The following is a 5,513-nucleotide window of genomic DNA, read 5'->3' as shown; positions in this document are numbered from 1 at the left end:
TTTAAAAGTATTATTAGTTGTTAACGAAAAAATTATAAAAACATATATACTTAAAGAAAAATTATTAATTTTTATGTATAATAATATCTTATTTTTATAATCATGCTTACAAAAAATTGTATTAAAATTTAATTTTTAAGGTATATTTTGAAAATATATATTTACTGTTGGATATTGTTGTTATATTTTTAAATGATTTGAAGAATTTTTTTCATAATAAAATTTGAGTATATTTTTGTCTACATTTAAATAATTCAAGAGACATTTTTGGTTGTTAACCTTTAAAAAAAAAAGAAAAGAAAAAAGAAAACAGCAGAAGTGCAGGACACAAGACAAAGTGCGAGTGCAGTTACGCTTTCAATACGATTTGTTACGTATCAGGGAGACCTAACCAACAAACACAATAAGCCATAAACAACTAAACATTGAAACAACAGCACCACCCCCGGATCCAATCTTGCCGGTGAAATAAAACGCGGCGGTGGCGTCTCCACCGTGGTAACTAACTTTCAAAGCCTTTTAACCTAACAACCGATTAATTAAGCTAAGGAGTACGGATCCTTCTGAGTTCCGACTACTTTGTATTGTGTTGCGCGCGCATCGGAGGGAGAGATGTGGGTGTTTTACCTGATCTCGCTGCCTCTAACGACGGGTATGGTGGTAATGACTCTGAGGTACTTCGCTGGGCCCCACGTCCCTCGCTACGTCCTCTTCACCGTCGGATACACCTGGTTCTGCTCCCTCTCCATCATCATCCTCGTCCCCGCCGACATTTGGGATGTAAGTTTCAAACCCTTCTTCTCTTCTTCCGATTTCAATTCACGATCTGCTTTCGTTCTTGTTCATCCGCTTCCAACTGTGTTGAGTTGGATTGCTTGATTGCATAATTGCTAGTTTTGTTTCATAAAGGAATTAGAGTTTAAGGGAGTCGAACCGATCTTAACTACAGCTAGTAATTGTTACGCTTGTTGTTTTGATAAAACTTGATTCCATCCCAAACCCCTCTGCTTGGTAGGAAGAGATGAATGTAATGTGTTCTATCACTAACCATTTAGTTTAATCATAATTTTGCCATTCCAAGCATTTAAATTCACTTGGACTCTATTTCCCCGAACTCTATACAACTTTGTGAATGCGCCCGGCGCCTGGTGGGTGGAGGGGGGAGATAAGGTTCGTGAACGAAAATGGTTGTAGTGAGAGATTGAATCGCTTTAAAACTGAGGGACAAATGCAGGTATTAGATTGCTTTTAACATAATTTCTAGATGCTGGTAATGGTATATGTAAGCGAATGTGTAGCAGTATCCAGACAATGTTTCCACCTTAGGTAGTCAACTTTTGGAAATTACTTGGGCATGAAGATGTTCTTGATATCTGGGTTTTAAGTTAGAAGCTGGAAGAAAGATTTACAAGCATGAGTGTAGAGCAATTTACTTTAAGAATTGTACTGAGTGATGAAAATCTTTATGCTACATTCGTTTTGTGGGCAAGGCAGCTGTGTGGCTTCTTATTTTGTAGGTTAGCTTGTATCAATTAAATCAAAGTTGTCATTCATGGCCACTTTGCTGCAATCTACTTCGACTAAATAGTTCTTGAGCTACTAAAGTAGCTATTTTCCCCTTCCTTCTTAAATGGAAGATGCTTGGAACTATAAGAATAAGGAGTAGTGTGGTTAATCTGTCTTTATACATCATATTGAGGATCTTTATCCTCCGTGCCCTTTCTAATATCCTTCTTTTGTTAATAATATTTATATAATGGTGTTTGTATTACACATGCAGACATTGTCATCTCAACATACAAACAGAGGCATTTCTTTCTTTTGGAGCTGGTCATATTGGAGTACGTTTTTGCTCACTTGGTACGCTTAATGTAAAGAATTTATTATATGTTTGCATCACTTTCACATATGACTGTTTTTCTGCTCTCATTGCCAGACAGAGCACACTTCCAGAACTTGTTTTGAGTAATCTGTCTGTGCACTTTGTCATGTGTACGATATTTGATCAAATCAAGTCAAAGTAACTATTTGATGTGAATGTATATAACCTTCATAGGCACTCATGATTAGATTATTTTTCTTTTGGTTGGAAACTTGGCACTATCTATCTGCTGGTATCTCTTCTACTCAATTTCCTTATGTAAGGCACAATGCATGCTGACCTTTTTCCCGCTACAGATCATACTTTGAACTTTGCCAGAAGAAATGGTGAACTGCACAACATGATTTGGTTATTATTTACAATAGTAAATTTTAAGCGATATTATGTATGTGGCCAAAATGCTATTTTGCTTTGTGTTGCTCTCATATGCTTGCCTTTGTTTGTACTAAGCATGATTATTTCAAGGAATTATTTAAGTAAAATTTACATATTAGAGATGCAAATTTCCTCATTTTAAATTATTTATCCTAAGCAGGGCTGTGGTGCCCCTTATTCAGGGTTTTGAAGATGCTGGGGATTTCACTGTATCAGAAAGATTGAAAACTAGTGTACATGCTAATTTGCTCTTCTATCTAATTGTGGGATCCATTGGCCTGTTTGGGCTTATTCTTCTCATTATGATGCACAAGACCTGGTTGGTTCTCTTTTCTTATCCTTTAACCCTTTCTAAAACTTTTTTTAAATGTAGATTTTAGTTGGTTGCAGTATGATGTTCACCCTAAGTTAGTAATACCATCTTATATTTTATTTTTATTTCTTTCCTTGGTTTTTTAATATTAATATTCTTGTTTTTGACTGTCTATATGGTTTCCTTAAAGGCGTGCATAAAAATCAAAGGCTATGTGGTTTTTATTTTCTTGTTTGTAGCTCATGATTTTATATAGGAAAAATTGGAAATTAGGAAAACAATATGAATCCTGTTTCCTATTTTTATTTTTGTTTTTAATTATTTATTACCTCAACGAGAGTTCTAGTTGGTTTATACTTTGGTGTAAACAGGAAAGGAGGTCTTTTGGGATTTGCCATGGCTTGCTCAAATACTTTTGGACTTGTTACTGGTGCATTTCTTCTTGGCTTTGGTTTAAGTGAAATTCCTAAAACCATTTGGGTAAATGCTGACTGGACCACCCGCCAAAAGTTCTTTCTCACAAAATTGCCAAAATGGCTGTCAAACTTGATGATGCTCACCAAGAACTTTCAAATGCTATTGTTGTAAGTGGTTAAATCAAGTTGTTAGGAAATTTTGTTATATAATTTTACCATTACAAAAGGAATCAGTATAAATGGATTTATTGAAAGTTTTGGATTTTGATAAAGTCCAATGTAGTCATTGGTCAATTTAGCTGACCCACCTTGTTAGTTTTCCTTAATGTTTTGTACTTGCACCCAAGTTCCGATGGACTTTTCTTGTTTGAGTCGTTTCTTATATATATTTTTAAAAGAAACTGACTGTAGAACCTTTGCTACTAGTTGGCTGCACCAGTGGATTTATATAAGTTATTGGTACATTAAACATAAGTAATTCTGAAACTTATATTCAAAGTAGGAATTTTCTTCATGGAGCTGATTTATGTTTTCTGTTTAGTATCTGTTGTCTTGGTTCTCCCCTTCTCTTTCTTAGCAAAAACAAATAGATTGTTTGTGACCTGTTGGAAGACTATTAAGGGGGTTGTTGATTCCAATTTATAACCAGGCAACTTCATAAGTTGCCTTTGCCATTTTACGCAAGTATTAATCTTGCAGAAGTATATAGGTGGCAGTTTTGTTGACTAACTTTTCTGTACATGGAGCATCACATGTAGAAATTATCATTATTTTTATTTGTTTGTGAGTTAGAGGAGGATGTAATATAAGGATAGATTTTCAGACAAAAATGCGTCCTTATCCTACACTTAATCCAAGAAAAAATTGTGGAGCTTGAGGTTTATTGCTTTATTTCTATAGGTTGCTCAAGCAACATCGAAGCAAATGTCCAAGCGTGATCCTTTGCGGCCGTATATGAATGTCATTGATGATATGATTGCTCAAATGGTAAAGATATTACATCATTTGATTAAGGATTTGTTCTTGGTTATACAAGTTTTAACCTTTAGAATTTCAGTTTAGGGAAGACCCCTCCTTCAAACCACAAGGTGGTCAATTGGGGAAAATGATATGGATTATGATACAGATCGGAAGTCAATGGCAACATTAAGGCGTCATCTTCGGAGTGCTTCTGAGGAGTATCAAAGATATAAAAGGTAAGAAGATGACCAATCCCGCCTCTTATTGGTGTTATTTACTTTTGAGGTTGTTCTGGAATATGGTGTCTAATACATCAGCAGTTAGTGTAGATTCAATTTATGGTCTTAGAATTATGAAAACACCCATCATATCACTTCAATTCTCATTTAAAGTAAATACACTAATCAATCATATAATTTCTCTGGTTAATTCTGCTTATTAATTTCAATATTTCGGTTTTTACTTGCACATGGGAAAGTTCATTTTTGCTTCATAGCTTCTACAAATATAAGTGACCTTGTAAAACCTGGCTTTTTATGCTATCCTATGGTGAAGTGTATTCTTTCTGCTTACTATAGAATTAGAATCATTGATTTTATGTATGGTGAGAGTGGATATGCTGGCTTCTTAATTATTTAGTTGTAGCTCTTTTTAACATCCTTGCAACTAAGGTCACTTAAAATTTTCCTTCAGCAATAGCCAAATTTTATTTAATGCTGTTGCTCATGCAGTGAGTATGTGACTTATGTACTTGAAGCCCTTGAATTGGAAGATACAATTCAGAATTATGAACGGCGCACTCAACTGGATGGTTTGGTTCAAATTTTGTTTTTTCACTTGATGTTGTCTTATAATATATTGCATGTTCTCCGATGACTCGACAATTTATGCTTTAATTTCAGGGAATATAATTCAAGCATTAGACCTGCTCGGACTGGCAAGTTGGGATCCCTATTTGATACTTTAGGTAATTGTGAGAATCATTATTTAGCCACCCGCTTCTTCCTAACTTCACGAACGTTTCTTCGCTGCATCTGCAGTAGCAGTGACCTTTTTAATTGGTTAAAAATCTGCTTTTTATGTGTCACCAATTTTGGGTTTTGTTTCCATACCAGTCCCTATACATGGATTTGAATCCTCTCGTTTATCCACAAGCTAATCAACTTCATTTATGGCATTAGGTAGTGGGTTCTTTAGTTAGATCATACTCTGGTAGGTGGTAGCCCCATAGGGTGACCAGTCCACAAAGCTGTGACTCTATTTGATTTTAGGGACTTCTTTACAATAATTGCGTATGTTGGGATCGATTTTAAAATTTTTGTCATGTAGGTAATAGTTCATATAATTATTCCTATAACCTACATCTCTTTTGATGAGTATGCAATATTTTGAGATTTGAGTTCTAATTATTCTCTGCAGAATTTTTCTGGCGATGCATTTTGAGTAAACAAGTTGCAAAAGGCCTGGCTGTTATCCTCGGTACCATGTCTGTTGCATTCTTTTCGCAGAGGCAACTCTTCTGCCCAGTGTTGATCTATCACTTTTCTCCATTCTTATAAAATCTGTT

At 35.0% G+C, this 5,513-nt stretch overlaps 1 pseudogene; it reads left to right on the top strand.

The window, feature by feature from the left end:
* Positions 1–294: 294 nt before the first annotated feature.
* On the top strand, positions 295–5,490 carry LOC112717319 (uncharacterized; annotated as a pseudogene).
* The last annotated feature ends 23 nt before the right edge of the window (positions 5,491–5,513 follow it).

The sequence above is a fragment of the Arachis hypogaea genome, chromosome 10 (assembly GCF_003086295.3).
Source record: "Arachis hypogaea cultivar Tifrunner chromosome 10, arahy.Tifrunner.gnm2.J5K5, whole genome shotgun sequence".
Taxonomy (NCBI): Eukaryota; Viridiplantae; Streptophyta; class Magnoliopsida; order Fabales; family Fabaceae; genus Arachis; species Arachis hypogaea.
Note: the sequence above shows the minus strand (reverse complement) of the source record. Positions and strands in the feature narration are given on the sequence as shown.